Genomic DNA, 22,422 nt, shown 5'->3' on the forward strand with positions numbered 1-22,422 from the left:
CTCCTTCAGGGGCCGTCGTTCTTTTACAAAGAGGGGTGGAGGTTTTTTTTTTTTTTTTTTTTTAATGAATGGAGGGCGGCGGCGACTGCTGCAGCTGGCTCAGCTGCGCGGGCTGTGCCCCCTCCCCGCCAGCGAGAGGAGGTAAAGGCCACCTTCACGCCCCTGCGGGCCTGGGCAGGAACCGTCAGTGTCGCTGGGGGGCGGGGGACACTGCGGCCTCTGGATCTCGGGCAGAAAGCCGGGTGGGGAGGACACACCTAGATCTAGGGATCTCTCCAGGCCGCAGCCAGTCGCGGGGAGGCGGGGGACAGGAAGACCCCTGCTGGGGACCTTCTCTTTAAACTGGAGGCGTCGGGAGAGGGGTCTTGAAACTGCGTTTACCGGAAATTAAGACAATGTCTTTATCAAAATAGGGCAGAGCGGGGGCTCTTGAGTGAATCTGGTTCTTTTCCTGAGGCTAAGTCTCGCTAGAGCAAGGGCAGACCACCCATGCCCGCATTTCTTGGGTGTGGACAGCTACTAGGCCGAAGCCTCCTGCGGCTCTAGTACCCCCCGGGGCGATGTTGGTTACTTAGAGGAGACCTGACTCCCGTCGCAGCGCTCCGTTTCACCCGCTCCCTAGTGTCGTGTCTGCAGTGCCCCGGCGTCCACCTGCCCTCGGCTGCCCTGGCTAGCCGCTCCTCTGCCCACCCCCTTGGGTTTCCCAGCCCTTAAGGGATGTGGGCCTGAGGAGCCTCTGTCCACCGAACTGCACGGCCCTTTGCTTCTGTAGGCACTTTTCCTCAACCTTTACCCCCACCTCTGCCCCCCAGCCAGCTCCCCTCTGGGAAGCGGGAGCCGCGTAGAATTGGCCAGGTGGGTGGGTGGAGCCGGCTGCGCTGAAGATGCTGCCGGGGTGGCTGCAGGATTAAATAACAACGGTTCTCGGACCGCAGAGGAAATGGAAATGGCCGGGGATCCTTTCTTTGCAGTTAATGATGGTGTGTGGTGTGGGGAGAGCGCATCAGCCCTGACTGGTGAAAAGAAAAGCCCCCGCCATTAGGCCTGACTCCGGGAAGGCGGGGAGGCTTCGCAGCAGGCCCAGCTCCGCCCAGGAACGGAGGAGGCTGTAGCCTTCGGGGAGTTGGGGGTAGCGGATGGCTTTGATTTGTGAATAAGAGCTGGGCCAGGGCCTGAATCCCCTGTAAGGTTCGTCTTGCTGGTGTTCTGGCTTCACTAGGAGGTTGTGAGACTGTCGTTTTCTTCCTACGCCACCAAAGGACTGTTCTTGGCTGTTGCCGGAGGAGCCAATGAAAGGCTCCCAGGCCAGGCGGGAGGTCTAGCCTTGGGCTGGGGCTGGGGCTGGGGCTGGGGCTGGGGCTGGGCTCTGGAGATTGGCAGCGAGGGCCATCTTGCAAACCCACATCAGAACCCAAGGTCACTGAGTCCCAGTCTAAAATGACTTCTCACCACTTAAACGCACCTTTGCAGTGTGATTTACTTGGTTCCCGGAGGCGGAGCAGGCCCTTCCCTAGGGAACCCCTGTCTTCCTTTCAACCACTCGACCTTCCTAAAAGAGAAAGGAAAACTTTTTACTAGGACAATATTGTACAGTTGTTCAGGGCTTCCCTTTACAGGCATTGAAGTTCAATGTCGTTATTCCCATTTGTCAGATAAAGAATTGAGGAGGAGGGTCCCGTACCTGGAAAATGTAGTAAATTGTGTGGATTTTCTAGATATTTGCAACCTGATTCTTTCAATTTTGCTACCACCCCTTCTCAGCAAACCTAAAAACGTGTTTCTTGCAAGTCATTTAAGCATGTTAAACAAGGAAAGTGGAGCAGTAATTTTCCAGCCAGTGCTCACTCATGGGCCTTGCTAGATCGAATAAAAGGATGGGAATAAATAAATCCTTTCTAAACCATGGAAGAAAAGCAGAATGGTGGTTGTGGTGGTGATAGGGGATTGTGGTCCTTGTCCTTTATTAAAGGAATTAGCCAAGAGACAGACAAGGTTCCATTCCTGAAGGAGGAGGTGAGGAGACCCCACCCCTGGGGAGATGGTGGGGCAGTGGAGGACCCCCTAGTCCTGAACTGGGAGGAGCCTCTGGGGTGTGCATTCAGAGCAGAGTGTGATTCAGAATGTCTGCAAGTTAACTAAGGTCCATATTCTGCTCCTACTTGGAACCCAAAGAGAAGAGAACTGTCAGGAGAAATGTATCCACCCATCCGTATATTAGTATATTCTGTGTTAGTACTTGTCCTGACTGTGGGGATGGGGTGAGAGACAGGAGGCCTCCCCTGCCTTTGTGAGGCTCATAGACTTGGGGACACAGACAGACTACACGTGTGAGGCTCTGATAAGTGCTAGGACGGAAGACGAAGCAGGGTCCAAGGGTGTGGGGAGGGGGGAAGAACCCATTTTAATTTGGTAACCAGGGCTTATGGTCATCAGCTGAGACCAGACCCAGAGCGAGGGAGCCTGAGGGACACTGAGGAGGTGGCGGGTCTGGGCGGGGCCTCCATGTGGGAAAGGCCCCACGGGGAGGTGCTCACAGGGGGCGGGGGCGGGGCCTGTGGCCACAGCGTCGCAGGCAACGTTGAAGTCGTCGTGGCGTCCGGGAGTTCAGACAGGGGTTTTAAACAGGGTCGTGACATGCTGATTAAATGTGTCCAGCAGCCCAGGGGCCAGTGGTTGGGGGTTAAGGGACAGAGTGAAAGATGGGGGTGGGGCTGGCGGCGGTGAAACATTCCCTCCTTCTCAGGTTGAAGGTGCACTTTCCTTTCCTTGGGTTGTGGGGTCTGTAGGCTTGTGCTGGATTTTTTTTTCTGCTTCATCTGATTTTGTCCATTCCAAAGTTCCTCACTGTCTCCCCCAGGTATACATTTTCTGCTGGAGGCAAATCCTAGCAACCCCGCCTTCCTGCCCTGCTAATTTACAACCTTGTACCCCAATCTCAGAGTAAATGTTTTCACCCCCACCAGGTCGGGCCAGGGGAAGAGAGTGGGTTCAGCTTTGGGCTTTGTCCTCTTATTAAGCTCCTGGCCTTGCCAGGGCCTGGGAACTGAGTTAGTGGGAGTGAGGAGAGGAATGGATTCCAATTCAATGGCAGACGTTTATTGAGCACTTATCATGTGCCATGCCTGTGCTAGGCATATTTGCATATGTAATGTTGCGTTAGAAAGCTGTATTCTGGGTCTTCTCATCCCTCTATTAAGATAAGAAGTTAGCAGCTCTGTTTTAAGTACTTACAAATTCCACAAAATATTATGCTCTTCCTGTGTGTCAAGCACAGTGCTAGGTGTTGGGGTACCTGTGATAAAAGAGATAGACACTGTTTTGCCCTTACAGACCTTACTATCAGTGGTGATATCATGGGAAGTGGGGGTGAGTTGTGCTTTCCCCCTATAATCTTCATCAGGACCCTCATTCATTTCTATATTCAGTTGACATTCTCAACCTTCTATCAAGTACTAAGCACTGGAAGCCAAACCCTTAACCCAAACAGATTACCTGCCCTCACCTGTATAGAAATTCTGGAACTGCTACTGTTTATAGTCAAGTAGGGGAGGTAGACATTAAACAAATAATTGTTCAAAGAATGATTTAATTACAGTTAACATCAGTGATGCATTAGATAGTGCAGAGAGCAAAGGAGGAGGGCACAGCCCTGGGGCTCTGGAGAAGTTTCCCTGCAGCTCCGATCTGCAGAATGGGCTCAGTGGTGGAAGGCCCAGAAGCAGGAAGGAGCCTTGGGGAGTAATAGAGTAACTGATAATAACCAGGGGGACTCTAGTTCTCTGAGAAGGGAGGACGTGTCAGACCCAAGGTTAGAACTCTTTTGACCCTAGCCCCTAGGCTTCCTGGCTCAGTGTATTCAGCTTGGGAGGCTGCAGAGCTTGAAGATGGATGTGCAAACACTGACTCACGGACTGTCAGGGTTCAATCCTACCCTTATAAGCTCTGTAGCTTTGGACAAGTCATTTGGATTTATCTGCCTCAGTTTCCTGCTCTGTAATGTGAAAACTAGTAGTACTGACTGCAAAGGATCGAGTGGCACTGGAATGGAATAATGCACATAAAGCACTTGGAAGAGTGCCTGGCACATTGTAAGTGCTGAATGCACGTTTAGATGATTATTCAACATACCAGCCATTTTGATGCAAAGAATGAGTTAGAATTTTAAGAGGAGCCCCCTTATCTTCATGCATCAGAACCTCAGAAAGAGAAAAGCAATATAAAATGCTAATGAAGTTTTCTTTATTAATAAATAGTTAAAGCAATAATACTGTGGCTGTCATTGCTCCTTTGCCTAGTACAGTTTTTATAGGACAAAAGTTGTATTTTCATCTGTGTAGTTGGGTTTCTTAAGTAATCCATCCACAAGTGGATTTTAACCATGGCCAGCATAGATGTTTGAACTGCAATGGTAACAGATAGTGAGATACGATGCTGAATGTACACTGAATGATGATTTTCTTATATCAATATTGGGGGGGAGGGTGGTTAAGCACTTGGTGACTTTGCATAATTTTTAATGTCTAAAAGCCTCTATTGTAAGAAGAAGAAAGTCATGGTATCTGCTTCAGAGGGTTGTAGGGTGGGCATTATGTTTTTCAAATAATTTAGCTCATAGCCATGTGCAGATATTTTTTGTGTGGTCCTCTAATTCCTCTGTATAACAAGGAAATTTTAGAGATTTTGGCTTGATTATGATAATACAGATCACTGGCTTCCTCTTCCCCATCCTTCCAATACCCATGGTTTTCACTCTTGCTGAACAAGGGCAGTGGAATGTTATGCAAGCAAGTGAAGCATTCCTGAAGACCTCACACAATCCAAGAGTGATTTTCTCATAGGTATGAATGTAAAGTCAGATCTGCATCGTATCAGCTTTGGTTACAGGATCAATATTTTTATGAATGTATTTATATGACACAGCTCAAATTTGCATTAGTTCAAATTCACATAAAATGCAAGGACCCTATTCATTTCATAGGTGGGAGCTAAAGCCAAGCAACCGCTGAGAGCAGTGGGCTGGAAGAGAAGGAAAACAATGGCTAAGAGTAGCCCCCTTGGTCTTTGCTTACAAATCACAGAAATTCCCTGGTAACCTTGAAAACTCAGGTGGTACAGAAGTTGGTAAGTTCTGGCTCTGGGATAGACAGACTTAGACTTTGCCCAAAGTGCCGCTTAATTGCTGATGGATCTCAGGTGAGTGACTGATCCTTTAGTCCCTCCATCTTAATAAATGGGTGTGATAATTCCTACTCCATAGGGTGGTTCAGTGAGTGTCTCATAAATGTCTGTGTCCCTTGTACAACAGAATGGGGACCCTAGGAGACACACAGGGATAAGGAATGGTGTCTGGACACCAGAGGGGTCAGCCACTTGCTGGAGGCCTGATCTTGGCTTTCATGTTTCATAAGAGGGATGAGGCCCTTCTTTCCGACTTGACACTTGTACTTTGGGCCACCTGTGCTTCTCTGGCCTCCATTCATGCAACTTCTTTTGGTCATTCATTCATTCAACTGATATTTAAGCATCTGCTAGGTACCAGGCACCATGCTAAGCCCTGAGGATGCCACAGTGAAGAAGTTATAGGAATCCCCTGCTCTCATCCAGCTTAGTCTAATGTGGGGAGCAGTCATAAAAAAATAAACATCCAAATAATAACATAATTTCAGATGTTGAGCAAAGTCACCAAGGAAATAATGAAAGGGTGTAACAACAGTTGGGAGAAGGAGCGGGCCCCCTTTAGGGAGGTCGGGGAAAGCCTCTCTGGGCAGTCTGAAGGCTGAGGAGCAGGAGCCGTGCGAATGCCCAGGAAGGGGGGAAGGTGAGTGTGAAGACTAGGGCAGGTGTGAACGGGCGTGTTTCAGGAGTACTGACACCATGGGCCTGGGGCTGGAGGTGCTCGTCTCTGCTCGAGGACATTCTGGCCTCTTCTAGCTGCCTTGTACCACCCTGGGGCTGACCCAGGCTCTGGGCTGTGGAGTACATGGCCATGTGTACCAGCCTCAGGCCCTAGGGAAGAAGTTATAACCATCCTGAGTCTGTTGACCACGTGCCAAGGAGCCCTTGGAGGACATGGGCGCTTTCTCAAAACCAGTTTTTACAGAGCCATGTGCAAAGCCATGCAAGTGGGTAGGATATTTTTTTTTCTTAAGCAATCCTTTTATTGAAGTATAACATATTCGTTGAACCATACGAAATTACTGATGTTCAACCACTTTTTATGTACAAAGATGGCAATTTAATGTGATTCAACATAATACTTTAAGAAAAGTATACAGATCAGAAGTGAGTACCTCAGTGAATGTTCACAAAGTGAACATACCTGTGGAAATAGCATCCGGGTCAAGAAATAAAAAGTTACTAGCATTCTGGTAATCCTGGAAGCCACATTCATGCTCCTCCCATGCCATAACCATCCTGCCCCACTTCCACCCATAAGGGCCATCGCTGTCTTGGCTTTTGACACCATAGATTCCTGTAGCCTATTTCTTATCTTTCTATAAGTGGAATTTTACAGTAGATGCCTTTTTTTTTTTTTAGTGGGATTCATCCATGTTATTGCTTATAGTTGTAGTTATCTTTTTCATTTCTGTATAATATTCCTCCATGGGACTGTACTACACTATACTTATTCAGTCTACTATTGATGGACGGTTAAATTATTTTCAGTGTTTGCTTTTAAGAATACTGCTTGTATGAACATTCTTTTACATGGCTTTTGTTGAACACAAGTTTTTATATCTATGGTTATATACTGAGGACTGATTCAGCTTTAGTAGGTATTTTTAGACAGTTAATCCAAAGTGGGTGTGTTAATTCACACTGGGCACTGATTTGTACAGTGCCTCCTTGCTACCTAGCTCTTGGGCCAGGGTCTTTGTAAAGTGCTGGCAGGGAGGGTAAATGACATGACGCATGGGAAGAATCTCATTTTGTGATTAAGAACACAATTCCTGGGGCCAGGTAGGCCTGGGTTTGATTGTTGTCAGTTCTTCTACTTATATACCACCTCTTTGACCTTGGGCAAATAGTCCAGTGTCACTAGACCTCAGGTTGTTCCTCTATAAGATGCTATAAATATGGTAGCTCTTATCTCCCAGGGTCTTTTACCCATTCCTACACTTGAGAAATGTTGGTGGAATGCCTACTGTGTGCTGGGCTCCATTCTGGACACTGAGAATTCAGGGGTGAGCAATGAATGAGGCTTTGCCCTTGTGGAATGTATCTTCTACCTAGGGGAGGCAGATAATAACGGAGCAAACAAATAATTAAGATAATTTCAGAGAGTGATAAATGCCATGGAGGCAATAAAACAGGGTACTGTGGTTGAGCAATGGGAGTGAGGGTGGTAGGGGAGCCAGGGGGATAGTGACTGGGCTGAGATCCAAATGAGCAGACAGAGGCAGCCCTCGGTGGATCTGAGGGAAGAGCTCGCCAGGGAGAAGGGCTAGCTGGTGCAAAGGCCAGGAGGTAGGAGGAGCAAGCTTGGTGTATGTGAACTGCAGAAGGAAGGCTGCTGGAGTTAACAGACTGCGAGGGAGGGTTGTTCGAGATAAGGCAGCAGAAATAGGCAGAGCCAGGGCCTGGTCATGCAGGGCCTTGAAGGCCATGATAAGGAGTTTGTGTTTTATTGTAGTATCTGTGGCAGTCATTGGAGGGTTTTAAGCAAGGGGCCAACATGAGCTGATTTACATGAAGATTAAAAGAGTTTATATGTATGCATATGTAAAGGACTTAGCACAGACTCTGACACAGAGTGATGCTCAGTAAATGTTAGCTGTTGCTACCACTATTATTGTTGCTACTGATACTCTTAAAGAACCTAAAATTTTTCATCCTCATTGAAGATGAGGAAACCAAGGCATAGAGCCATTCCCGTCCATGTGTAAAGTCAATCAAATTACAGAACAGGATGTAGATTTTATTAATCAAAGGAAATGTTTTCGGGCTCCTTCCCAAATGGGAATTCAAAGACAGAGGATGTTCTCTGTGGTTAGCAATTGTCTGGAGGCAATCATACGCAGCTCCTTTGCCAAAATGCCCGGAGTTCAGCATTTGGGGGCCATTGCCTATGGCCCCATTCATCAGGGAGGATCCTTGGAAAGGCGCAGAATGGTTTAACCTATTCACCTTTGCTCTGGGTCTGATGGCCAAGAATGGAGAGGCACCTCCTGTCTTCTGCCTTCCGTGCTTGCTACGTTTACTGAGATGCCTTCTGCTGCTCTGGCTGGGAGGCTCTCCTACCACATTCTTGCCATATAAACTGCCCAGGGAGTGTTTTTACGTGTAGGAAAGGCCTTTGAAGGAAGCTGCATTTAATTCTTTCTGACACCGAGAAATCCAAGTAAATAATCTCTGAATGAATGAATGTAAACTGTGTAATGAAACTGGGCAAAGTGTCTTAGTATATAACACTTGTTTCTGGACAAAGTGCCCTTCTCTTAGTATGGGTTTTTCATTCCTTCATTCATCAGTATATATATTGAGCTCCTCCTAAGTGCCTGTGTCAGGCACCGTACAGCAGTGAGCACAAAGGGTGCCATTCTTGTCCTCATGGAGCTTCCAATCTAGTAGGACATCCATTCATTAAATAATTGCACAAATATAAATAGAAAATGAGAACAGCAGTAAGTGTTCTGCAGGAGGGATATTAATGCCCGGAGGATATAATAAAGGCTACAGCTTTGGAAAAGTTCTTCTAGTAAGTGAGACGAGCTCAGCCCGAGAGGGTGAGTGGTGGTAAGTGTGTTTGGAGGGTGGAGTGAGTAGTAGTCCAGACAGACAGCAGCATCTCCAAAGCTCCTGAGGAGGGAGGGAGCATGCATGGTGAATCCAGGAGAAGGCCACTGCGACCAGAGGGCTGAATATGAGGTAGACTGTGGTCACTCAAGGAGCTAGAGACATGGCAGAGGGGACAGATCACAAAAGGCTTTGGAGGCTATGTTAGAGATACGCAGTTCCGTCCTTCTCGGGGTCTATGGGTTGCTGTGAAAAGGGTTGAAACTGTACATGTATGTGTATGAGTGTGTGTGATAGGGAGTGTGTTATTCTGGCTGCAGTGTGGAAATGGATTGGAAACCGCCAGAAAGCGTTCTCTAGAAACTGCCCAGCCTGCCGTGGCCCCTTAGTGCCAGAGGCGAGGAGGGAGCCCTGTTTTCCCACTTCCTGGGTGGTGCACGGGCCCTCTGCTCTCCTTACAGTCTGCCCGCGTGTTTGCAGATACTTTCTTTATCAGACTCTCCTCAGATGACTGAACTTGTTTTGCTTGACTTCGTGGAGGAATCAAGTTGGCTGGATAAAGCAGGAGGAAACTTAGCAGCTCTAACCTAACTTGTTTGTTTCACTCGTAACAAGTACAAATGACTGGATTTTGTATTTTAGCCAGACTGACGAGTTTTGTCTTTGCAGTGCAGAGCAGTACATTTCCGCTTGTATGTCTTTATGTAAGAACTGGAAATTACTGAATTAGTTATATTTTTTTCTATCTTATTTTGTGCTATTGGTCCTGAGTGTGTATGTTTTTTTTAAAGATTTAACTTTTTAAGAGCAGTTTTAGATTTATGACAAAACTGAGAGGAAGATTTCTCTCAGAGATTTCCCATATACCTCCTAGCCCTACACAGGCATGGCCTCTGCTCTGTTCTGGTTTTTATTTTTGTTTTCGCTTCTACTTTCTTGTCTTAAGAGATCGAGCTTTTTGTTACTCTCCCATTTTACTCCCATTGATTACCTTGAAAGATACGCTTCTCTGTATGTTTATTCTTTTAGTGGATCCTCTAGGTACTTAAAAGCTAATTACAATTTTTTACCCTCTAAGACAATATGATACAAGGACTTTAAATTACTTTAACTTAAACCCTTTAGTCTCTTCCTACCTGATTTATATTCTGTTGCTGGTGGTGTTTTCATTCTTTGTTTTTTTGACAAATGAGACATTATTGTTTCTTGTACAGAACAACCAATCTCTTTTTCTCTGTTGCTTTTTACAAGGATGTCCATCTGAGATTGCCTCTGTCTGCCTGGAATTCATCCTTTAGAATTTCCTCTAGTAAAGGTCTTTTGATAGTAAATTCTCTCAGTTTTTGTTGGTTTGAAAATGACTTTCTTTCACCCTTACATTTAAATTCTGTAATAAAATTCTGATTGCCAGTTATTTTGTCTCAGCACATTGAAGATACCCTTCTGCCTTCTACTGTGGCCACTGAGAAGTCTGCAGTCAGTCTTACTAGTTTCTTTGTTACTGATCTGTATTTGTCCCTGGCCCGCTGTAGTTTCATGAAGATGTAAATAGGTGTAAAAATAGTTTTCTTTATTCTTCTTGGCATTTCTGGATCCCAAGTTTGGTGTTGTCTTACAACAATTTGGGAAAATGCTCAGGAGGGCCAGCACTAGCGTGAAGCCATTAAAATGCCTGGGACACCCTATTTAAGGAGGTGTTCATTTGTGAGTTCATGTAATGCAGAATTGGCTCCAATAGTGAGCGTCTAAAATAAATTTTATGCCTTAGGCACCTAACTCTAGTCCTGGTCCTGACTCTACAAATGCCTCTCTTTCCTTATTCTTTCCTTTATTTTTTTCTATAAATGCTCTAGTCCTGGTCCTGACTCTACAAATGCCACTCTTTTCTTTATTTTTTTCTATAAATGCAATTAAACATATATTAAACTATCTTATTTTATCCTCCGATGTCACATATGTCCTTTTCTCTTTGTATTTCTGGGTCATTTTCTAGATGTCTTCAGATCCATCTTCAGGTAAATGAATTCTACCTTTAACAGTATCTAATCTGCTATTTAATACATCCTAGTTTTAAATCCCCCCCCCCCCAAATTAGCTTGGTTACCTTTTATGGTCTTTTGATCTTGGATCATATATTTAACTCTCATATTCACTTCTTGAGTATATTAAATACACCCATTCCTAGTTTCTACTTGTTAGTTTCTATGTCTATTTCTGTTGAGTCTGAGTATACTGTTGTTTCTACTTGTTCTCACATATGGCATTTAGTTTTCTAGTGTGTTTTGTGATTTTTAACTTTAGGCCCAATTTCTTGGAACTTTGTGGGCATTCTTGAGGCATGGCTTAAAACTGCAGTCCTTCAGAGAGGATTCGTATTTGCTTTCACCAGCTACTGAAAGTTATTCCCACCAGGAGCCCCTTAAATTAAAATTTCTGTTTGAGGTTTTTTCAGATTATATAGGGTACAAGATAGTATGAATTCAGTCTATAAACTTATGTGAAGGCTGGTTTGCAGTTATGAATTTTCAGGGGAGATTGTTTTTCTTCCCCATCCAATATTAAGGTTAACCAACCAAATTTCCTTGATGCCCCTTCTGTGCCATGAATTAATTTTTTTTATTTACCCTTATGCTGAGGTTGTAACCCTTTGTGGATCTATTAGACTTCTTACCTTGCATGGGTTTAAACTTTATCTCATGTCATCCTCATCCCTTGTATTCATCAAAATGGAAGCTTCAAGTCCCCAAGTTTAAGCAGATACCCTCTAAAACCATCTTGGAAACTCACTAGTGTTCCCACGTTCCCTTTCATTTCTTTTTTGGTGTCTGCATATTCTTTACTTTTTTGCCAATCCAACACTTTTTTTTCTTTTTTAATATGTACTCAATGTTTGGAATTGTTTTCACTGGGAAGGTCATCCAGGGTATTTTGGCCACTATACTGTCAGAAACGGAACCAATTCCTTAACATTTCCAGAGAAGGATGTAGCACAGTGCAGTACAAAAAGTTTGGAGGCCACACCGCACTGGATTTGAATGCACATTCAATTCTTGCAAGAGCGCTATGATATAGGTGCCACCGTCGTTGCCATTGTGGGCCAGGAGACCAACTTGAGGCCGCAGGATAGAACCAGGACCCAAACCCGAACCAGGACCCAGACCCGTGTGAGGCTGGTGCTTGTGCTCTTACCCTCAGTACTAGTCCACCTTTCTAACGGAACTACTGAGGCCTGAAAGTTGAATACTTATTTAAATATAAATGGACTGAAATGTTTACTCTGTGGGGAGGAAACAAGATAGGACTAAGACACTGGACAACAGACACAGTGGTGTTGGAATCCTCTGGAAGTTCCTTGCTTGGCTAGGAGGGATGAAAGCGAGGGCAGAATGAAAGGTGACCCCACATTTCTGAGTGGTAACCAGATGGGTGGTGCTCTTAGGAATAGGCAAGTCAGGAAAAGAACTGTGCTAGGCAAGAGGGACTGAAAAACAAGAATGGAGGCAAGGGCATCTAGATGAACAGGGGGGCGGGGGAGGGCTCCTGAGGACCACCTACAGGGAAGCCATATCAGCAGAGAGTTGAGGCTGGTCTTTGAGGGGTTGAGGCAATTTTCTCTGATATTCCATGGTCCTAGGACTTGATTTCTTTTTAGAAACTGTGAGGTAAGGCTGCATTCCAGGACCTGGCCTTGAGATCATTCTTATGTGGCTGGGTCTTGCAGACAAACCAGGAGAATAGAACATCTTTTCTCTGAGGAATCCAGAGGGAGAAAAAGAGAGAGTTGAGCGAAAAACCAACCAAACCATTATTATCACTAAGCTGCCTTCACTGTAAAGAAGAGAATGGGGATGACATGAGGTAGGAGAGACGTTGGGGGTCATTTTGCAATTTTCCTGTTTGTCCTCCAGAGGTGAAGAGCTTGTTCATTCATTGTAAACGTTTTTAAATTAAGTACCTACCCTGAATTGGGTACTGTGTGCTAGACAAGAGGAAGATACCAGTGAAGCAAATATCAAAGATTTATTGACTGCCTATGAAATGCCATGTCCTTTGTTAAGCGCCTGTTGTAGTTTTTACTCTCAAGGATGGCATAAGATAGAGACTACTCATGTTGCTTTTGCTTTTTTACAGATAGGGGATGGACTGACTGAAACTTGTTATGGTTTGATAACTCACTGTGGGTCATAAAGCTACAGTAGTTAACTTGGACGCAGTCCGAGAGCACCTTTTTCCAGCCCTAGCTTCACCTAACCCCTGGGGCTTTTCTTAGGGTACAGTAAGTGGCTGGCTTGGGGTCTTGCATGAGTCAGGTCAAGCTGGGGATAAGCAGTCTCAGTTCCTACCATTCCGTCCTGTCCTTGGCTTGAGAAAAGACATGTCGTAAAAGGACGGATATGGCCTAGAATAATCATGCCAAGTCACCGCTGGTGACAACCCCGTGTGTTCCCCTCCTTCCAGCCGCCGTCTGAAGCGTATCTCAGCTACTGTCCTTGTCACATTTACATCCCTCCCGGCTCCACTGAGAACAGCTGGGATGGTGTCTCATGAGCCAAGAACGTGTTTCCTTCCTTCTCTGGGGCTTCCTCAAGGCTACCTGAGAACACAGCTGTATTCTGGAATCCTATTCTCCAGTTCCTGGGATTTGCCTTGCAATTCCAGAGAAAGGGAGAAACGTGGGTTCCGTGAGCTACTATTGGGCAGGATCATGAGGAAACAGTCCAGTGGCCTCTTCTATTTTGAGGTGAAGAGGAAGGTGGTCATGCTGCTGACGTGTGAGTCAGTGGGTCAAGGGACTGAACACTATGTGGGCAGAGAACTTGGGAGGGAGGACCAAATTTGATGAGTCATGCCCATCTAGTCTAATCTAGCAATCAGAAGCCTTAAAGACTCAAGGAGTCCACACATGATATAGATATAGATATAGATATAGATAAAATATAGTATGTATATATATATGTATATGCACATACACACACACACACACAAGGATGTTCATCACAGTGTTTTAGTGGTAGCAACCTCTGTGCCCATCTGTAGGGGATTGATGAAATCAATGATAGTTGCTTTCTACAAAAGAAATCGAAATTGCCATTAAACAGTGTGTGGTACAGGTGTGGGTATAGAAAGGTGTTCAAGACTGTTAAGTGAATAAAGCAAACCACACTACAGTGTATGCGTGTGTTTCTATAGCCCTGGATGATTTCTGGAAATACGAGAAACTTCTAACTGGTTATTTCGGAAGAGTAAGAATGGAGGTTTTGGTGGGTAGTGAGACTTTTGCTCTTTACCTTATAGTCAAACGTACTTTAAAAGAAATTTTACAATGAGCATGTATTGCTTTTATAATATCATGATAATGATAAGGAAAAAGTAGAAGAAAGAAAGACTTAAGAAGGTTCATAAACAAAAGGCACCAGAACAATTCAGTGTTGAATCCATGAGTGCTGAGGGCAGCCAACTGACAAAGTGGGCCCGCGATGACCTTGCATGATGGAACTTGCTCCTAGCCACTGCTGGCAGAGATATGCTTTGACCAGCCGAGGGTGGACATGGAGGTAGGCACTAGCAGGAAATCATTATTTGCAAGGCTGACTCAGTGACAGAAAGTCTGCAACAAAATTACGACCAAAGTTCAACTCTAAGAACAGGGATTGGACTGTCTCAAAACAAAAGCTAACATATATTACTTGGTGTATATCAAAGCAATGTGCAAATTGCTTTACTTAGCATTATCTCATTTAATTTTCACAACCACTCTATGAGGTAGAACTGCTATTATCCCATTTCACAGATGAGGATACTGAAGCTTAGGGGGTCTAACTTACCTGCCTAAATACACAAATAGTAACTGATCTGCCCTGATGACTGCAGTGCTCCAACAACTAGAATATAATGACAGCTTACTAAAGAACTATTGAATGAGTGTGCAAGAATAGGACATCCCTACATCTTTGCCATCAAGGAGCAGCCAGGCTAGTTTGGAAGACTGCAGTAATCTATGTATGCAGTATAGTATTTTATATAAGGCACCCATCCAGATTTAATTGGGCTGCAAAGATAAGTACTATTCAGATTTTAAAGTTGGGAGATCAACAAGGCCTGAAGTTACCAATGAAGGTATCTTGGAGGAGGAAGGAGTTCAACCAGGTCTGGAAGGATGGATTGAATTAAGAGAGGGGTGGGGAGAATATTGCAGAAAAGGTATTGCACAAGTAGTGCAGAAGTATCTCTGGTTTCTGAGATAGTGAAGCATCTTGCCTAATCAGAGTGAGTCGAGTATGTGCAGTAAGCAAACTGGTGTGTGTAGGGAGGGAAAAGAGAGCACTATAAGTAATTCTGAAGGTTGAAAAACGGCAAACGAGTATGACTTAATGTGGAAGGAAATTAAGAACCTCTGAAGGTGTTTGGACACTGTGAAAAGTGATGCTTTCAAGAGATTAATCTGACAGGTGTCAAAGTGACTTGGAGTGAAGGAGGGAGCCTGTGAAAACCAAGGTGTGGGGTGATGGGGGCCTGGCAAGAGGAATGAAAAAGGAGGGTCAGTGTGAGCACTGCCATAAAGGAAGAGGAGGCAACAGGACTTGATGATCAAAAAAAAACAGACTATGAAGGAAAGGGCATGAGCCAAATAATTTCAGGGCTTCAAACTCAGATGTCTAAAGAAGGGAATGCCTATATCTGGAACAGGGAATTGGGAGAAGGTTCTGTTTGCTATTTGACATGGTTGGGAAAAGATGATGAATTGAGTTTCATTTCAAATCTTTTTCTTCCCCCGCCCAAGACTGTAAGACAGCTTAGGGACTTTTTCTCTCTCAGTTTTTTTTGGTGGTATAATGCATAGGGCTCCCTTTGTCTGGACTAGTTCATTCATTCAGCATCTCTTTATTAAGCTGTCATTATGTTCTGGTTGTTGGGAACATTGCAGCAAGCAGGGCAGACCTGGTCCCTGTTGTCACTGAATGAAAAATGGTAAGGGCAACTGGTAAGGGCACTTGTCAAACATTTTATCGTAGATTGTACCTTGGAATAAAAATACCATCACAACCATTCATTTATTCCTTTGTTGTACAAATATTTATTGAGTGGTGCTCTGACTCTATTTTCAGCCCTTATACTCACAGACTAGTAGAGGAGAGAGAAGTAGATAGGTAATAATAATATGGTATAGTAATTGTAGTGAGACGAAAAGCACCAGCTGTTGTGGGAGCAAGTAGATGGGTTATCTGCCCACCTCTGGAGGGGCAGGTGGCTGGGCAGGGATGTTTCCCTGGCAAGAATAATGAGGTGTTAGCTACATAGGGGCAGAAGGTGGGGTGCAAAAGGAACTTCTAGTTAGAAGACCTGGACACTGGAGAGACCTAGGCTTGTTGGGGATTGATTTACAACTAGGCTTTTATACCTAGCAGAACTACCAATCAAAATGTGAAGAAAGAATAAAAGGAAAGATATGTTCTGATATGCAAGGTATCAAAAAATTTACCTCCCATTTCTCTCTTCTCAGGAAGGCTGGTGGACAACCTGCACCAACAAAACTGAGAAGTAAATCAAGAGAACAGGCAACATGGGAATAACTGCATCGAGCTCAGGTAGGCAGGGGCTGGATCAGAAGTTCTATAGGCATAGCGAGGAGTTTGGACTTTGTGATAATGACAAAATTACTTAACGTAATAGTAGAATGGTATTCTAAAGGAGTGATTTTTTTTTTCAAACTTTGAATCCAGGGACCCCTTTTGGGCAACATTGTGATTGACTTCAACCAGAAACTGTAGTTTTAATCTGTTTTTTATATTTTCTGTTACTTTGAAAAGGATTCTGCTGCATTTTAAAGAGTTTGAAAGCCATTGTACTAGAAAAACCTAAAAATGTGTGTAACTACAATTTAAGCAGCCTTGTGCAATTTGGCAGGGGCTCTAGAAGCTCCCAGGGCTACGCTATGCTGTGCCCCAAGTTCCTGGGGCAATGCACTGTGGGAGAGAGTAGTGTGTAGGGTGCTGATTAGGTCTAGCTACCAAGTTTCAGCAGAGCTCTCTGCTGGCCATTCTTCCTTCAGCAGCAAAGGTGATCCCTAGGAATACATTTCTACTAGAACAGATCTGCCCCCATGGCTTCCAGACTGCCAAGAAATAAATTTTAAGAGTGCAGACATGGGCTAGGGGTAACACAGCATGACCACAGCTCTTTTCCTGCTGAGCTTTGCCACAGCTGAGTAAGGTGTGTATGAGAGAGACAGACACAGAGACAGAGACAGAGTCATAGAGGCAGAGAGAGACTGTTCAGTGGGCTCAGAAGAAATTTATGGGTATGTTATATTTTAGCACATAAATAGCAGAGCAAGAGCAGCAATCCAGGTGTTCTTGAAATCCGAAGCCAGAGAGAACCTTTTATTTATGGATTCAGCACACAGACATTTGTTTCCTCCCCCATATCTGCATTTCAAGTACGATGATAAAAGATCAGCCCAGAAACCAAGCAGAATGTTATGGTGTTTACTGGTTTTGCTAGCTATAAAAAAGGGCGTTCCCCAGTGCCCCCATCGTCTGGGTAAAATCCTTCCCCACCCTCTTCTAACCAACCTTTTTCCTTCCCCCCAGCTAAGCAAGTGAATTTTAAATACCATTCTAAAGTCGTTGGCTGGTGACCTGGAAAATTCCTCCTGCTTTGTTATGCTGTTAATGGCCCATCCGTGTAAACCTCCTACCCCCAGAAATTTTCTCCCAACTAGACTGGGGAAGAAGGAAGCAGAAGTTAAAAAAAAAAAAGAACTGAAATAAAGGATTCCTATTTCTAAGGGCTTTGGAAAGATTAAAAGATGAGCAGGCCCAGATGAATGGAAGGAAGGAATTTCATTTGTCTTGACTGTCTGTAGGGCAGCTAGCACAAGAGTATGTGTAAGTATGGCCTTGTTGAAAGACTTTAGAACAAGGTGATAATTCTTTAATGCAGTGATAGCTCAACCATGTAAGATTTTTGTGGACACACGTCTTGGAAGACCTCCAATTCTGCAGGCCAAGATTCGGACTTACCTTTTGGGATGTATAAGCTAGTAAATGTGGGATCACTGGGGAGCCCCCAAGCTCAGTCACCTTCCTTGTTCTCATTTGCAAGGTACAGTTAATAACTGCCTTGGATCTTGGTATTGTTAGTCACTAAACCAACAATTACCCTTGACTGTGTGTGCCCGGTACAGGGCTCAGAGCTTTTTCCTGTATTCCCTTATTTAATTCTTCCCAAACGACTCTATGCAATAAGTACTATTATAATTTCCTGTTCCGGAAAAGAGGACACAGGTTGGGAAGAGTGTGGAGGTGAGAATCCCACCTGGGTTCTCTGTCTCCTTAGCTCAGGCTCTAAACCACAAGATCAAGCTGTTTATAAACTACAGAGATCTAAGAAAACATAACTACGAGGACGCACAGAGTGGACAAGCTATTCCTAGAACATGACAGTTCATCTTGGGCCAGTCACACAGGCCATGAATTGTTGTTACCAGGTCCTCATTGGAGGGGACAGTTCTGCACTTAAATTATAAGCAGACCCCTGCTCCTAGCCTTTCAGATTCCTGGAATAAGGTTCTCACCACAAAGCTCTGTTGTTCTCTTCTGGCCTTGGTCTGTCAGATGCCACTTCTCAGATTCCAGAACAACACACAGACACACAGGAAAGTCGGAGCCTTTGAACACCAATGCCATGCCTGTCCCCCACTCCCATCTCCAAATAGAACCTTTGACAACTTTTTCCTATCAAGAAAACTTGGTCATCTGTTGAATCAGTTGGAGCTGGCACCTCTCAGATTCATTTTCTGTAACCTCCAGGTTCCGTGGGATACTAGCTGGCTGGAGGGGAGGCGGCTGACCAGGTAAGAGGCCGCCACTGGGCCATCGTCAGTGAGGAGAAAGCAACCATGGGAGGGCAGTGGGGCCATCAGCACCAGCTGGAAAAATCTGCAAAGAGGCGATTGCCAGGGGTTTACCCTTGACAGAATTCCCAGGGCTCAGGGTGGGCTTTTATGACCCCTCTTCTTACATTTATTTGTATCATTTTTAATAGAAATGCTTTCATTAAAAAAAAAAAATACATGAATGCTGTGTCAGCAATTTAAATAATATGGTGATTAATACAGAGAAAGTAAAAGTATACTATTAGTATACCACACTCCCCCCTACTGTGTGTCCCCCACCCTCCACACATCTGTCCAGTCGTCACTAGTAACAGTTTGGAATCTGTCCTTGCAGATGGTTCTGCTGGTCTCGTGTGTGTGGCCGGGGGTGGGGGTGGGGGAGTGGGGGTTGGGGGGATTACACTGATATCAGTGAGAAGATTCTCTTCTTTAGCTTATGCATCATAGGCATCTTTCTAGTCTATCCGTACAGCTCTCCTTTTAACAGCAGTACAGTATTCCTCTGAAAGAATGGACCACCTTTCTTTCTGATCTCTGCTCCCACAGACCCTTGCCTGCCACCGGGAGTCTGTCTCAGCTCCCGCTCACCGCGCCTCCTCTGGGTCCTGCCGCAGGGAACTGCACAAATGGGAAGGTGGTCAAAAGGTGAAAAGGGCGGTGGTGGGCCCCATATGGGGGAGTGTGGGGGTGGGTGAGTGCACGCTATCCTGGCCGTCCTGGGGCACACAGGAAGTTCTTGTCTCTCCTTGCCCCGCCAAATGGTTCCTCTGTCTGGCTAAGGGTAAACTACATGTTTTATGGGAATCATTCTTGAGAACGACCAAGAAGATCAATGAAGAGAAACATAAAAGGCTGTTTTCTTAGGGTTACACTCTATCGTTTGGGACCTATGCTGTGGGCATGCACACTGTGGAGCTGTCAGAATGACCAGAGGTCATCCGGGCCAGTCCCCTGCCTCCGTCCAAGATGTACAAACCGCCCAGGCTTGAAGCCCCTGGTGTTGTTCTCTTGGTAGCTACTCTGTGTGAGTAACAACTCCATTAGGTATAAATTTACACCTTGTCACTGGAAAGGCACACTGGCTCAGGGGATTCAGGCAAGACCACTTATTAGCTGTGTGCTTCTGACCAAATTTTGCATCCTCTTTGCACCTCAGTTTCCACATCTGTAAAATGGGGGATAATAATAGTACGTGTCTAATTTGGTAGGGTTTTTCTTTATAACTTAAAAAATAAAATATATACATAGCATATTTGGAGTATTACATATTTGGAGTTGCTGAGCACTCAATGATGTGAATGCTTATTTATACCTTGAATCCAAATAGTTCTCACTGCACTTTAAAGCCAGAGTTTAGCGATCAGTGACCCTTAACCCTGGCTGCAATCTGAACTCATCCCCCTGAGCCTTAAAAAAATGCCAGTGCCCAGGCTCCATTACCAGAGGTTCTTATTCTTTAGGTCTGAGGTGGGATCTGGGGTCTGTGTTTTAGAAAAACTCCCTGGGGAACTTTAATTTGCATCCAGGGTTAGGAACTACTGAATTTAGTTAAGTGTTAAGAAACCGTGAGGCCTGGAGTGGGTAAGGGGCTTGTCTGGGTTATGTAACCAGACCAGAAAGATCCAGATCTCCTTTTCCTGGATGCCAACCTCCAAGGCTTGTCCTTATAAGGGAAATCTGTCCCTTGGGGTGTCCTTTAGGTGGTCTTGGGGATGAGCAGAGGAGGTGCCCCCACCTCCAGTCTCTTTCCTGGTAACCCCTCAACCAGTTCTTCCCAGAACCGGCACCTTTTACCCTTCAGGCCACACGTCAGATGACCTCAGAAGTTTCCCTATAGCACGCTACTGTTCCAGAATATGATCATCTTTGATTACAGCACTTGAAGCTATGAAATAATCCTATTCACCCATTCACTCATTCATTCTGGGAATCAAAGCCCCCTGGGAGCAGGGACCGCGTCTGTACAGTTTCTGCAGTACGGGGCCTTAGAATGGTGACCAGCGCTTAGTAAAAAATAAGTCATTAAATGACTGAATGAACGAAATCCCAGGAGGGCAGTTGAGTATTTTGTATTTTTCTGGTTCTAGCCATCTGATTCTCATTACTCCTACAGCTCGGGAAGCCTCTCTCTGCTTTGGCGTTTTATAAACCTCGTGTGCGTACGTCGACATTTTAACCATAAATCCCTAGTTTTGGGGCTGGAAAATTCGAGGCAGGGGCTTTGGGGGAGGGGGAATTAAAACTACCCGGAGGTCCGAAGCCAGGCGGGCGCTGCTCGGGGACTGGGGAAGGGAGGGGAACCGTCGGCCGGGCGCCCCTCAGCCCCTGCCCGCCCCCTCCTGCCCCCTCGGCGGGAGATGGTCCCGGGCCGCGACATCCATCAGAGGGGTGCGCCGGCGCCGTCGCCTCCCGTCCCGGGGGACGCCGCGGGGGCGAGGGCGCGATCCGGGTCGCGCCCGGGGACGGCTCGGGCCGCAGCCCCCGCATTCCGGCCGCGCGCCCCCGGAGGTGGCTCCTCGGGGGGGCCGGGGGGCCGGGGGGCCGGTGTGTGTCCCTTTAAGAGCCGGAGCGCTGCCCCCGCCTCGCAGGCGCCCGGAGCCTCACAAAAGAACAGGATGTTGTTGATTTGTCACCAAACCACAGAGAGGAAATGATTGTAAATTTCCTTTAAACATCCCCACCGCGCTCCGGCCGCCCCCGCTTCCTCCTCCGCCGCCCCCGCCCGGCCGGGCGCAGCGGGGCCTCGGCGCTCCCGCGGGGCGCCCGCTCCCCCGGCCTCCCCGGCCCCCCGGCCTCCCCGGCCTCCGGCTCCAGGCCACTGGCCCGACCGGCCTCGGGGGCGCCTGCGAGAGGAGGAGCCCCCGCCCCCGCCCGCGTTCCACTTGCTTGCTTCTGATTATTTTTTCAGCAGCTGCTGCAGAGAAAGGGCCTTGGCTTGTGCGGACGCGCGCACCGCCCCTGTCTCGCCGGCCTTTTCCTCCTTGAGCGACAGGGGCCTGGGCACCGTCCCCGGCCTCCCCTGGGAGCGCCTTAGCGCGCGCACCCCGCTTAGCCCCACAGTCTCTCTGCAGAGGCATTGTTAGCCCCAGTGCCGGGGTGGGGTGGCGGGGGGGACTGAGACCCAAGGAAGGTACAGGAGCAGCCGGAAATCACCAGCTTCTGAACCCCCCCGGCGTCTCCTGGAACACACTATAGGTCTGGTTCCCCCCAAGCTTCGGTTTGTCACCAGTGGGCCACGCTGCAGCGGGAACATCTAGAAATCCGAGGTCACCAAAGATGGCAGTTTACACTGGGAAGTCCAAAGCAGCGGTTACTACAGACCAGGTGATTTCATGGAAGCACCCCCACAGCAGGCGCCCCTCTTTCAGGCGTTGCTTGGGTCTCAGCTCCACCTGTAGTACGTTCTGCACCCTTACTTTGCGGACCTCTCCCCACATTGCATTATATGATTTGTGGAAACCTCTGGTGGAGTTAATGTTTGCTCCCAACCTGCGGCCCATGGCAGGGTGGGCGAGTCTGGTCTGTGTTCCACAGAAGAGCTGCCCTTTGCTGTACGGAGTGTTCTTTTGGGGCAGTTAATGCTTCTGATTCTGGTTTGGGGTAGTTAATGCTTCTGATTCTGGCGTTGGCTGCGCTTGGCTTCTTGGCTTGAATATTCAAAACAGCAGCTAATGTCCCGGGCCCTGTGCATTCTCATTGAGTTCTTACAATAGCCCTGTGAGGTGGGTATTGATGTTCCCTTTACACAGATGAGGAAACTGAGTGAGTGAGGTTCAGAGAGGTTAAGG

General features: G+C 46.3%; 1 long non-coding RNA gene across 2 annotated transcripts in view; it reads left to right on the forward strand.

Moving 5' to 3' along the window:
- The first annotated feature begins 42 nt into the window (after window positions 1-42).
- LOC118916824 (uncharacterized) overlaps window positions 43-22,422 on the forward strand; it is a 42,856-nt gene continuing 20,476 nt past the window's right edge. For both annotated transcript variants that reach the window (XR_005026548.2, XR_005026550.2), the window contains exons 1-3: window positions 43-141; window positions 16,238-16,322; window positions 18,549-18,592. This is a non-coding gene — a long non-coding RNA (uncharacterized LOC118916824). The remainder of the gene's footprint in view (window positions 142-16,237; window positions 16,323-18,548; window positions 18,593-22,422) is intronic.

The sequence above is a fragment of the Manis pentadactyla genome, chromosome 13 (genome assembly GCF_030020395.1).
Source record: "Manis pentadactyla isolate mManPen7 chromosome 13, mManPen7.hap1, whole genome shotgun sequence".
Taxonomy (NCBI): Eukaryota; Metazoa; Chordata; class Mammalia; order Pholidota; family Manidae; genus Manis; species Manis pentadactyla.